We start from the raw sequence: 14,343 nt of genomic DNA, 5'->3' as shown, positions 1-14,343 counted from the left end.
CCCCGAATAACTCCCAAACAGTTCTGCTGGGCTCTGAGTAGACTCACAGGCTTATCAGAGCAGAAGGAGCCTTAGGGACCATCTTAAATGCCCTATTTTAACAGGTTAGAAACTGTCAGACATTACTTATTTGCCTAAGAGAAACAAGACTCCTGACTCCTAGTCAAGTGCCCTTTCCTCCACAACACAGCACGTCCCTAACCAAGAACTAGTGACTGATTATGGGAAAGTAGCAGTAAATAGAGGTCTAGATAAGACAGATTGTAAATCTCCAATGTTTCTCTTACTCTCTATCATTTAGAGAACTCTGAATCAAAAGAAGATACACAAGAAAAAAAAAAGGAGGTGAGGAAGAACAGTTTTCTATTAAACATTCTTCTGAAAGCATTATTTTACTCCATATCTTACTGAATTATTAGAAACAGCATTAGCATGAGAAAATCTAGGAAGATAAATGTGGCTAGTAAACTAAACATATGGAAAAGGAAAATTATAACAAAGAAAAGAGAGTTCTACAAATTTAATTAAAGTAATACAAGAGTATAATTTGAAAATTGTGCATCTTAAAGCAAACTTTATTTGTTCAATTATTTTTCACAACAGCATTTTATGGTTCTAATACACTGAATTTTTTTCAAGAAAGAAACTCATTTAAAAATAGATATTTACTCCCAAACTTTGATCATATTTCTTTAATGTGGGAAGAAAATACTGCTTTGATGGCATGAAATGCAAAATTTTAAAGTTTTTTTTTTTAATCCTAATACAGAATTTAAAGAACTGTCCCTGGGAAATCGGCTGAGGTCATTAAGTGCACGACACTGAACACTGGCCAGCTACTGGCGTTCTGTTTCCTCCCTAGTTCTCCCAAAGAAAACTTAAATTGAATCTTCAGCACAATAATCCTCAAATGTGCTTTATAACCAAAATGAGAGCTTTTGTTTACATAGTTTTTGGATTTTTCTATTCCTAATTTTATTCTAAAATTCAATTTCACCCCAAACCATAATTACCATATTAACTTTGCAATGCACAGTTGAATGCAATTCAGCAAAGCAGTAGTAAACCATCAGGCTCTGTTCACCCAGGGCTTAGGAAAAACAAGATTGGTCACACCCATTGAAAAACAAACTTCATGCTATTTCCCAATGTGTAGTTTCAATCTAAGTTCTGACAATGAAATATATATATATCTATATATCTCAACTTGATTTTCAAAGGTAGGCAAAGGGAGTTCTTTACAGCTTAGCTTTGCCTGCTGCTGAAGCTGGAGATTTTGTCACTTCAGAGCCAGATTCATGTTGCCAGTGATTTTCAATCTGCCTTGAAAGAAGGCCTGTGAGGAAGAAGAAAGAAAATTTATTATTTTTTGTTTTGAGATTGCTAATATTTCTAGACTGTCCAGCCCCAAGATGATTTATTTATCCAAGTCTCTTAAACTTTCTTCAAAATATGAAACTTGGCTTTCGGGAATAGAGTTAGCACCAGATTCCTCACAAGGGTAAATGTGTAAAAGTCACGCTTTACACAGAGCAGTCAAAAGACACAGCTTTCCCAAATCTGTTCTCTTGGAAATTGAGTCTGCCATTACCTGTCTTCCTCAAATATTAGGCAGAGTGGGTTCATACTAGACTGATTTTGTTTAAAAACATTACACATTCAGTGGGTCTGCCAGCAGGGAGGAAAAGCACATGTGTAACACACTCAGAAACTTGGGATTCCATTACAGATGCATCTATGCAATGAAATGTCACCATTTTTCTCCCTTTTTTGGTCTACATGATGGAGATGTATTCCCTACAGGGGGAGGCCAGGCAGCCTGCTGAGGTGCCTGTGTGAATCTTTGGCTCAATAAGGAGACTCAAACCAGTCCCCAATGCAGAGCCACAATTTGTTCCACTTAACAACAGCCTGGGATTAGATCACATGATGTTTGCTAAATTTATCATGTAACAAAATCCTAGGAAAACTTTAAAGAAATAGCAAAATTGGGAACATAGCATGATTTCTCTGCTATGATCTCAGTCTTCTTACTCAATTCTTAAAATAGAGGAAAAGTTGCTGGTAGTCTTCACTTCCTAACAAGTACATTAAGAAGTGAGGAGTTCTTCTGCCTCACTAGTAGGAAAGTGCAGAGCTCTGCTTTCTCTACACCTTCTGGTGAGGGTGACTAATTCCTTTTTTCCCCCCCCTCCTCTGTCTGGACAAACTAAATATTTCCTTTCTATATGGCACACAGCCTTCTGTCTGATGACTTAAAGGTCAAGTGTCTCAGAACACAATATATTTAACATATGTCTTTTAAAAATATGGACCAGTAGTTCCTACCAGAGAAACTCACCATATTTCCCTTTTCTTAATTAAAAGAAGAAATTACATTTTATTTAATAATGATTACAGAGAAAAAATGAGTCTTCACCTTTTAGAGACTCCAAACAAAAGAATCATTTAAATCTGGGCCCTAAGGTACTCTTCATATGTGCTTTCTGCTAGAGAGCATATTGCTTTGCTTCAACTGTAGCCAAACATATAAATTATAATTTCCACTGTATTTAACGGTTTCCAGTCAAATCCTCTTCTGAGCATAAGGGAAGACCATTAGCACATTAACACAAAGGTCTCCCATTTTTATCTTTAATTCCTCTGGGTGCTAACAGGTGTTCAGGAAAAGTAAGCTGACATTTTACTCTCCAAATGGGTGGTAAACAGATAAACTGAGAGAACGAGGGCAGCTGAGAGTGAAGCTTGACCACGCTACCAAGGAAATGTATGGAGTGCACAGTGGCATGAGTGGTGGTGGGTGGGAAGGGGAATGTGCCAGCTCCGAGACTGATGGCCTCTGTTCTGTCCAGATTTTGAAAACAGCTCAGTGGGTGCAAATGTCAGTGTCAACGGTACATATTCAACTGAAACATCATAGATACAAGTCTCTTACTTGTCAATGCATCAGTTGAAATGTGCTTAGTTGCTTACAATAAGCATTTTTAAAAGGAATACAAGTAGGAGTCAGATTTAGTTGTTTTATCCAATCTTTCAAATTATGAGGGTACCCTGGTGGCTCAGACGGTGAAGCGTCTGTCTACAATGCAGGAGACCTGGGTTCTATCCCTGGGTCGGGAAGATTCCCTGGAGAAGGAAATGGCAACCCACTCCAGTACTCTTGCCTAGAAAATCCCATGGACAGAGGAGCCTGGTGTCCATGGGGTCGCAAAGAGTCAGACACCACTGAGTGACTTCACCACAGGAACAAGATCTAAAACAAATAAGGCTGAAAGTGTTAGTCGCTTCAGTCCTGTCTGACTCTTTGCGATCTCATGGACTATAGCCTGCCAGGCTCCTCTGTCCATGGGATTCTCCAGGAAAGAATACTGGAGTGGGTAGCCGTTCCCTTCTCCGGGAATCTTTCTGACCCAGGGATTGAATCCAGGTCTCCCAAATAATAGGCAGATTCTTTACCATCTGAGCTATCAGGGAAGCCCAAATAAGGTTGAGGTAACAACAAAAAAAAATAAGGTTACAATGGAAAGCAGCATCTTAGCTTCCTTTGTGTTATCTATGGATAACGTATATCAAGTCTGCTCAACATTGTGCCAGTAAAGAATACAAGAAGACCCTTGACAATCCGGGGGCCTGAAAAATCTATACAAGCCATGAATACATTTTAGAGAAATACAAATTAATCCAGTGATTGTGAACATTTAAAACTGCCAGGCATCATGCTAAGTTCTGGAGACACAAAGATGAACAAGATGTGGTTTGTTCCCTTGAGACATGCACATTCTACTGGGAGATGAGACAGGCATATCACGACTGGTGTGATGAGACAAGTGCTAGGCTGGCAGTCCAGTAAGTGGCCCAGAAGAGGTGCTGACTATAGCTCCCCAACCGTGTGGTAGGAGGTCTTTAAACATAGCAACTAAGTTCATTTTGTTTTGTTAGATTAATATTCATTTATTTTATTTGGCTGTGCTGAGTCTTACCTGCAGCATAAGGGATCTTTAATTGCAGAATGCAAACTCTTAGTTGTAGCATGTGAGATCTAGTTCCCTGACCAAGGATCAAACATAAGCCCCATTAATTAACTGGGAGCACAGTCTTAGCCACTGGACCACCAGGGAAGTCCCTAAGATCATTTTAAAAGATAAGAAGTTTGTCAAGGAAATCACAGCTCAGACAAAAAAGGAGCACAGGCAAAGACGCAAAAGGTAAAACGTCTTGCCTCTGTGACGACTAGTCCTTTCTCCTATTTGGATGGCTCCTACTCTCCACCTGTGCACTGATGACTCCTGATCACCCCCAGGACAAAGTCAAGCATTATTTCCTCTGTGAAGCCTTCTCTGAGAGCCCAGGAAGATACGGCTTCTCCTTCTTCCACCCTCCCCAACCACAAGCCAGACAGGGCACCACAGATATTTCGTTGCACTTATCCTTCTGCACAACTGTCTCATACCAAACTGTGGATGCCCAGAGCATGTGAACTGTTTCTTATTCATCTGGACATTTTCAGCACACAGGGCAATGGCTGACACATGGCTAGCTCCACAACTATTTGTCATCCATTAAGTGAATATTTGGGGAACACTGAGTTTTGTGGGTTTGACCACTTTACACTTTATGGGATGAGGCTGAAATAGGTGATGAAGTGAAACAGGCTAAAATCCACCTAATACAAGGACATAAGTATCGTCATACTTACCATCTGAGGATTCATTTTACCAGTCATCAGAGCCAGTAAGTCCGAGTCAGTCATTGTGATTGTTCAGTCAGCCTTCTTATCTAAAGAAGAGACATGCAGAAGGATGGAGAAAAAGGGAGTGTTCAGTTTCATGTGTACATTTTAGTCAAAAGTCACTGACTGTAACAGAATCACAGCCGGTGTTAGTGTGGGCACATGGGCACTCACATACACTCTACAGCAGCCTGGTAAAATATGGCATAAATCACAAGCAACTGTAATATTTAAGAGAAGAGGGAATTCATTAAATAATCATGGTATATTCATATAGAGGGGTACAATGCAGCCATTCAATGATAAGGATCTACATTTCACGACCTGAAAAGACACATTCACATTATACAGTTCATGATATTGTTATATAGTTCAGTTCAGTTCGGTTGCTCAGTCATGTCTGACTATTTGCAATCCCATGGACTATAGCATGCCAGGCTTCCCTGTCTATCACCAACTCCAGGAGCTTGCTCAAACTCATGTCCATCAAGTCAGTGATGCCATCCAACCATCTTGTCTTCTGTTGTCCCCTTATTCTCCTGACTTCAATCTTTCCCAGCATCAAGGTCTTTTCCAGTGAGTTCCTTGCATCAGGTAGCCAAAGTACTGGAGTTTCAGCTTCGGCATCAGTCCTTCCGATGAATATTCAGGACTGGTTTCCTTTAGGATGGACTGGATGGATCTCCTTGCAGTCCAAGGGACTCTCAAGAGTCTTCTCCAATACCACAGTTCAAAAACATCAGTTCTTCAGTGCTCAGCCTTCTTTATAGTCCAACTCTCACATCCATACATGACTACTGGAAAAACCATAGCTTTCACTAGATGGACCTTTGTCAGCAAAGTAATGTCTTTGCTTTTTAATATGCTGTCTAGGCTGGTCATAGCTTTTCTTCCAAGGAGTAAGTGTCTTTTAATTTCATGGCTGCAGTCACCGTCTGTAGTGATTTTGCAGGCCAAGAAAATAAAGTCTGTCACTGTTTCCATTGTTTCCCCATCTATTTTCCATGAAATGATGGGACTGGATGCCATAATCTTATTTTTCTGAATGCTGAGTTTTAAGCCAACTTTTTCACTTTCCTCTTTCACTTTCATCAAGAGGCTGTTTAGTTCTTCTTCACTTTTTGTCATAAGGGTGGTGTCATCTGTGTATTTGAGGTTACTGATACTTCTCCCAGCAATCTTGATTCCAGCTTGTGCTGCATCCAGGCCAGCATTTCTCATGAGGTACTGTGCATATAAGTTAAATAAGCAGGGTGACAATATACTGCCTCGACGTACTCCTTTCCCTATTTGGAACCAGTCTGTTGTTCCATGCTCAGTTCTAACTATTGCTTCTTGACCTGCATACAGATTTCTCAGGAGACAGGTAAGGTGGTCTGGCATTCCCATCTCTTTAAGAATTCTTAAAGACATGGGAAATTCTTGAAGAGATTGTTACATAAACCAGTTTCAAAACAAACTGTAGGCATGAACCCATGTTTTACTTAAAAACAGATATTCAATTATATATGTATAAAGTGAAAGTGAAAGTTGCTCAGTCATGTCCGACTCTTTGCAACCCATGGACTATGCAGTCCATGGAATTCTCTAGGCCGGAATACTGGAGTGGGTAGCCTTTCCCTTCTCCAGGAGATCTTCCCAAACCAGGGATCAAACCCATGTCTCCCACATTGCAGAAGGATTCTTTACCAGTTGAGCCACAAGGGAAGCCCAAGAATACTAGAGTGGGTAACATATCCCTTCTCCAGTGGATCTTCCCAACCCAAGAATAGAACTGGGGTCTCCTGCATTGCAGGTGGATTCTTTACCAACTGAGCTATCAGGGAAGCCCTGATAGACATATAGGAAGAAGCTTATAAACTTGTAGATTCCAACTTGCAAACTTGGAGACCAATATATTAATAATTGCTACTGTAGCACACAGGCACTAAGGTGACCCCTGTGATTGCTGCTTTCTGGTATTCATTCATGCCTCTGTATATTCCCCTAGGAAGGACAGTGAAAAAGCTGGCTTAAAATTCAACATTCAAATAACAAAGATCATGGCATCTGGTCCCATCACTTCGTGGCAAATAGATGGGGAGACAGTGGAAACAGTGTCAGACTTTATTTTGGGGGGCTCCAAAATCACTGCAGATGGCGACTGCAGCCATGAAATTAAAAGACGCTTACTCCTTGGAAGGAAAGTTATGACCAACCTAGACAGCATATTGAAAAGCAGAGACATTACTTTGCCAACAAAGGTCCATCTAGTCAAGGCTATGGTTTTTCCAGTAGTCATATATGGATGTGAGAGTTGGACTGTGAAGAAAGCTAAGCGCCGAAGAATTGGTGCTTTTGAACTGTGGTGTTGGAGAAGACTCTTGAGAGTCCCTTGGACTGCAAGGAGATCCAACCAGTCCATTCTGAAGGAGATCAGCCCTGGGTGTTCTTTGGAAGGAATGATGCTAACGCTGAAACTCCAATACTTTGGCCACCTCATGCGAAGAGTTGACTCATTGGAAAAGACTCTGATGCTGGGAGGGATTGGGGGCAGGAGGAGAAGGGGACGACAGAGGATGAGATGGCTGGATGGCATCACCGACTCAATGGATGTGAGTCTGAGTGAACTCTGGGACATGGTGATGGACGGGGAGGCCTGGCATGCTGCGATTCACGGGGTCATAAAGAGTCGGACATGACTGAGCGACTGAACTGAACTGAACTGAATAAATAAATTCTGGTGCATTCACATAGTAAAAATGAACTAATGCTACATGCAAAAATATAATGAATCTTACAATGATGAGCAAAAGAAGCCACACCTCAAACAGTAAATATTGTATGGCTCCATCTATATGAATTTCTAAAATAAATAAAATCAACCGATGGTGGTAGAATTCGGAATAGTAGTTCCTTTTGGGAGTGAATAGTAATGGGAGGTGGTGTGAGGAGGTTTCTAGAGTGATGGCAACATTCTGCATCTTGAGCTGGGAGATATATTCATTTGTTAATATTTATCAAGCTAAACACTCAGATTTATACCCTTCCTTATGGGCTAAACTTCAGAAAATTTTTACACAAAACAAAATAAAGAAAACAGGTGGTGGGTTGAATCTGGCGCATAGGCCATCATTTGTGAACTCATGATATAGATGGGTGGGATTATAGGAGAGTAATTTTTCATTTTGTTTGCACTTGAGTATATATTACTTATATAAAAACAAAGTTTTAAAAATATCAATTTTAATAGTATAATCAAAGAAAAAAGGCCATACCACAAAGACTCTAACCTCATTGCTAAACCAGCCATTTCTTCCTTGGACAAAAGAGAAGTTTCAAATGCAAAAGGAAAATTTCACCAAGAAATCAGAATTTCCAGCAGTCAGTTCTTTGGGTAATCTATATAAAAATATTACTCTAATAGTATTACTACTAATAATTGTAATAATATCAAATCATGGCACAATAGTTAATCTGTGCCTTAATTAAAAAAAAAAGATCGGACTTGCTATATATGATCTGAATGCTTGTATACCCCAAAACTCTTATTTTGAAATCCTAATACCTACTGTGATAGTCCCCTTCATGGATCACTGCCTTGTTGAGGTGGAGGTGCTTGCATAACTCAATGAAGTTATGAGCCATGCCGTGCAGGGCCACCCAAGACAGACGGGTCATAGATCTGCTAAAACGTGGTCCACTGGAGGAGGGAATGGCAAACCACTCCAGTGTTCTTGCCAGGAGAACCCCATGAACGATAAAAAAAGGCAAAAAGATATTACATCGGAAGATGAGCCCCCCTGAGGATAGGTGTCCAATATGCTACTGTTCAAGAGTGGAGGGCAATTACTAACAGCTCCAGAAAGAATGAAGCAGCTAGGCCAAAGTGGAAAAGATGCTCAGTTGTGGATATGTCTAGTGGTAAAAGTAAAATCCGATGCTGTAAAGAAAAATACTGCACAGGCACCTGGAATGTTAGGTCCATGAATCAAGGTAAATTGGAAGTAGTCAAACAGGAGATGGAAAGAGCAAACATTGACGTCTTAGGAATCAGTGAACTAAAATGGACTGGAGTACATTTTTATGCCAATTTAATTTAGATGACCATTATATCTACTCCTGGCAGCTCAGATGGTAAAGAAACTGCCTGCAATGCAAGAGACCTGGGTTTGATCCCCGGGTCAGGAAGATCCCCTGGAGAAGGAAATGGCAACCCACTCCAGTTTTCCTGCCTGGAGAATTCCATGGACAGAGAAGCCTGGCAGGCTACAGTCCATGGGGTCACAAAGAGCCGACAAAACTAACACTTTCTTTCTTTCTTTTCTTTCACTGTGGGCAAGGATCCCTTAGAAGAAATGGAGTAGCCCTCATAACCAACAAAAGAGTCTGAGATGCAACACACGGGTGCAATCTCAAAAACAGCAGAATGACCTCGGTCTGTTTCCAAGGAAAGCCACTCAACATCACAGTAACCCAAGCCTATGCCCTAACCAAAATCAGACTGATTGAATTCTTTGCAGCTAAAGATGGAGAAGCTCTATATAGTCAGCAAAAAGAAGACCTGGAGATGACTGTGGCTGAGATCATCAGCTCCTTACAGCAAAATTCAGGCTTAAACTAAAGAAAGTGGGAAAAACCACTAAGCCACTCAGGTATGACCTAAATCAAATCCCTTATGGTCATACAGTGGAGGTGCTAAAAAGATCCAAGGGATTAGATCTGGGAGACAAAGTGTCTGAAGAACTATGGAAAGAGGTTCATAACATTGTACAGGAGGTGGTGACCCAAACCATCCCTAAGTAAAAGAAATGCAAGAAAGTAAAGTGGTTGTCTGAGGAGGCTTTACAAATAGCTGAGGAAAGAAGAGAAGCAAAAGGCAAAGGAGGAAGGGAAAGATATAACTAAGTGAATGGAGAGATCCAGAGAAAAGTAAGAAGAGATAAGAAGGCCTTCTTCAATAAACAATGCAAAGAAATAAAGGAAAACCATAGAATGGCTAAGACTAGGGCTCTCTTCAAGAAAATTGGAGATATCAAAGGAACATGTCATGCAAGGATGGGCATGATAAAGGACAGAAACAGTAAGGACACAACAGATGCAAAAGAAATTAAGAAGAGGTGGCAAGAACACACAGAAGAACTATACAAAAAAGGTCTTAATGATGCATATAACCACAATGGTGTGGTCACTCACCTAGAGCCTGACGTCCTGGAGTGTGAAGTCAAGTGGGCCTTAAGAAGCACTATTACCAACAAATCTAGTGGAGGATGGAATTCCAGCTGAGGTATTTCAAATCCTGAAGGATGATGCTAAAGTGCTGTACTCAAGATGTCAGCAAATTTGGAAAACCCAGCAGTGGCCAAAGGACTGGAAAGGATTAGTTTATATCCCAATTCCAAAGAAGGGCAGTGCTAAAGAATGTTCAAACTACTGGACAATTGCACTAACTTCCCATGCTAGAAGGTTACGCTCAAGATCCTTCAAGGTAAGCTTCACCAGTATTTGAATCGAGAACTTCCAGATGTATAAGCTGAGTTTAGAAAAGGCAGAAGAACCAGAGACCAAATTGCCAGCATTTATTGGATAATAGAGACAGCAAGGGAATTTCACAAAAAAACATCTACTTCTGTTTCATTGACTATGTGAAAGCCTTTGACTGTGGATCACAACAAACGGTGGAAATTTCTTAAAGAGATGGGAATACCAGACCATCTTACCTGTCTCCTGAGAAACCTGTATGTGGACCAAAAATAACAGTTAGAACCTTATCTGTAACAACTGACTGCATCAAAATTGGGAAAGGAATACAACAAGGCTATATATTGTCACCCTGTTTATTTAACTTATATGCAGAGTACTTCATGCAAAACACTGGACTGGATGAATCACAAACTGAAATTAAAATTGTTGGGAGAAATAGCAACAACCTTAGATATGCAGATGATACCATTCTAATGGCAGAAAGTAAAGAGGAACTAAGAGTCACCTGATGAGGGTGAAAGAGGAAAGTGAAAAAGCTGGCTTAAAACTCAACATTCAAAAAACGAAGTTCATGGTATCCAGTCCCATCTCTTTATGGCAAATAGAATGGGAAAAAGTGGAAGCTGTGACAAATTTTTTCTTCTTGGGCTCCAAAATCACTGTGGATGGTGACTGCAGTCCTGAAATTAGAAGACACTTGCTTCACGGAAGGAAAACTATGACAAACCTAGACAGCATATTAAAACTATCACTTTGCCAACAAAGGTCCGTATAGTCAAAGCTATGGTCTTTCCAGTAGTCATGTACAGATGTGAGTGTTGAACCATAAAGAAGGCTGAGAGCCAAGAATGGATGCTTTCAAATTATGAGAGTCCCTTGGACAGCAAGGAGATCAAACCAGTCAATCTTGAAGGAACCAGTCAATCTTGAAGGAAATCAACTCTGAATATTCACAGGAAGGACTCAAGCTGAATCTGAAGCTACAATACTTTTGGCTATGAGATGCAAAGAGCCGACTTACTGGAAAAGACTCTGATGCTGGGAAAGATTGAAAGCAAAAGTAGAAGAGAGCGGCAGAAGATGAGATGGTTAGATAGCATCATGGATTCAATGGACATGAACTTGGGCAAACTCCAGGAGACAGGGAGGCCTGGCATGCTGCAGTCGATGGGGTAACAAAGAGCCAGACACAACTTAGCGACTGAACAACAGTACGATCGTATCAGCAGGGAGGCCTTCGGGTGTCATAAGGGTAGAGCCTTTATGAATGGGATTTATGCCTTATAAAGAGGCTCCAGAGAGACCCTGAGCCCTTCCACAATGTGGGCCCACAGCAAGAAAGCACTGGCTATGAACCAGGCAGAGGATACTCAAAAAAGGTGACCATGCTGATGCCTTGATCTTGGACTTGCAGTCACTAGAACTATGACAAATAAATTCCTGTTTTTTTGAGTCACCCAAGTGTGGTATGTTCAAACAGCAGTACAAACAGACTGGGATGGGGGCAAACTATTAAAGCATAGCATGTCCTTTTATTAAGTAACTAAAACAAGATTCAAAACTAAACATTTTTATTTTACGTCTTAGGATGCAGAAATAACCCCTAAAAAGACTGTGTCTCAATGGCCATTCCATCTCTGCGTCTATCTAAATTTTCTCTCATTACTTGAAAAAAAGGTCTGAAGTCTTAAAAATTCAAGTATTTCCAGTCTGGAAAAACCAGTTCCCTTGCAGATATATAACATCGAAGAGCAGGGAGAAAAAAAAAAAGAAAAGCTAGCAAATTGAGATAGCTGGACTTGATTTACAGTTGGATTAGATTTTAATATTCCAAGAAAGAACTCCTAGTGACTTTAGGAAATAAAATGCTGCTGCTGCTGCTGCTGCTGCTGCTATTATATCAGCACTTACTGAGCTCTTACTATGCTGAGAACTTCACATACTTGGACTCATTTGATCTTAATAAGAACCCTATAAGGGTAAGAGAGGTCAAACAGCTTGCTCAAGGTCACACAGCTAGTAAGTGGCTGAGCTAGGTAGGGAAGCAGATTCCTGCTGCCAAAGCCTACACTCCCAGCTCCTAAGTTATATGGCTCCTCTTGTTACAGGAAAAATACAAACATTCAACAGCTCAGTTTTCGCTGGGCCTTCACCAATTCATCAGCATCTGATGCATCCCAGATGCTTCCTCGGCTCCCTATGTCCTTTTAAAGAATCACAGGCAATTCCAATGCATTTAAGCAAAATTAATGTTTAATTTATAGGTTGGGAAGGACGTAATGACTTACTGAGCACTTACCATGCTAGGGTCTTTACATACCTTATCTCATTTAATCCCCACAACTGCTCCACAGACAGACAATATTCTCACCATTTTCTAGGTGAGACAATTGGACTCAGGCAAAGTTTATATCTAATGAATGACAAAGCCAAGGTGTGAACCCAGGTTTGGGTATCTCCAAAGACTATGCTCTTTCTCCTGTACACTGGGGATGGGAGACTCTGAGGCTCTCTATATCATGTTCCCCACAAAGGGGCAGGGTTGAGAACTCAGGTAGGTGCTGAGGGGGCAGACTACAGGAATGAAAGAATAATATGTCATATTAAATTAATCAGTGTTGGCTTCCTGGAGACATGCTATGTGAGTTGTTTCAAAGGAGAGGAGGGAGGGGCAGAACTGATAGAGAAGCACCCAGGCAGCAAGAAAGGAGTATGGAAAATGTACAAAATCTAAAAGTCCTTGATACAACCATCTGTATCATTACCAAGCTCTTAGAATATAGGCAAGTGAAATACATTTAAGCCAATCTTACTATGTTTGCAGAAAGTAAACCTCTCAACAGTATGTACATGTCAAAAGAATTAACAATTCTCTTTCAGATGTCGGTTCAAACTAGGACAGGTTATTAATGCTTTAACATAGCTGATCTCTAACAAATGGTCATTTGTTGGATGATGTAAAAAGAGCTGGCAATTTCCCGTGGCAGCTTTTACTGGTAAGTCCGTATTTCAACACCACTCCCGGCTGCCAACAAGTATCAGTTTCAGCAGAAATTCAGAGTAAAATTCCTGCAGGTTTGGGTTGGGGCACCTAATGTGGGGAGAGCTCACTGCTAGAGTCCATATACAGCGAACATGGTTTTTCTGAAATTTTTAGTATGTTTCCATAAGCATATAACCTTTCAAAACAAACAAACACTAATAAGAAAATAAGAAAAATTTTCTCTAAAAACTACATCTGTCTAGGCATATCAATTTATAATCCTGAAGTAACCATTAAACGTCAGTCATTTAAGAACTCGGCATTATTTCCCAAAAGTTCTTGTTATTTCTTGAAGCTAGAATCTAGATGAAACATTAGTTTTCCTTCCTACATTACGTTAGATGGAAGCTCATAGAATGCAAGTGTAATTATTTTTCTGCCCACTCATTCTGAGAAAGAAAATGCTGCCCACACCAGATGCCCTCACTGCTGCTCAGCTTTTCCTCCATTATCTCTAGTTAGTTCCTTATTCAACAGTGCATGGAACACTGCTCTTAATATTTTCTCCAAGCTCTGAACTCTATTCTAAGAACTTTGTCAACCTCCTCCGTACCTCAAAATGCCCCTGAGTATTTATCTGCCCTCTCAAAGAAAGAAGTATCCCTCCCTCCTTGCTAAGGCTAACCTTCCTTCCACATGTGTTCATGATGTCATCCTCTCCTCCGGGACCTTCTTCAATTATATTGTGGCAATGAACTCTGAGCTTCCCTGGTGGCTCAGTCGGTAAAGAATCGGCCTGAAATGCAGGAGACTACCTGCGATGCAGGAGACCTGGGTTCGATCCCTGGGTCAGGAATATCCCCTGGAGAAGGAAATGGCAACCCACTCCAGAATTCTTGCCTGGGAGATCCCATGTACAGAGGAGCCTGGTGGGATATGGTTCATGGGGTCTAAACCACCATCACCAATGAACTCTACCATCTTTGACAGACCTCCTACTTTACAGCTTCCAGGTAGCAACAATTTCACTCCAAACACTCCAGGCAACTGCCATGTAACAACATCCTTTTTTCTTACTGCCAACACTTGGGCTATCCTTTTTGCTTAACTTAGATGGTGGTATCATCCATCCTCCTAATTGCTCTCTCTGCCTCTGATTTCTTCCTTT

General features: G+C 40.7%; 1 pseudogene across 3 annotated transcripts in view; it reads right to left on the bottom strand.

The window, feature by feature from the left end:
- Window positions 1-554: 554 nt before the first annotated feature.
- LOC147375359 (small ribosomal subunit protein uS14 pseudogene) overlaps window positions 555-14,343 on the bottom strand; it is a 63,780-nt pseudogene continuing 49,991 nt past the window's right edge. For all 3 annotated transcript variants that reach the window (XR_015159489.1, XR_015159487.1, XR_015159490.1), the window contains 2 exons: window positions 4,697-4,776; window positions 555-1,336 (listed from right to left, as the gene is read on the bottom strand). The product of XR_015159489.1 is annotated as a small ribosomal subunit protein uS14 pseudogene, transcript variant X3 (transcript). The remainder of the gene's footprint in view (window positions 1,337-4,696; window positions 4,777-14,343) is intronic.

Source organism: Bos grunniens, chromosome 3, assembly GCF_055505025.1.
Source record: "Bos grunniens cultivar Pamir isolate PY7600 chromosome 3, Bosgru_T2T1.0, whole genome shotgun sequence".
Taxonomy (NCBI): Eukaryota; Metazoa; Chordata; class Mammalia; order Artiodactyla; family Bovidae; genus Bos; species Bos grunniens.
The sequence above is the reverse complement of the archived record's forward strand: the minus strand, read 5'-3'. Positions and strand labels throughout refer to the sequence as shown.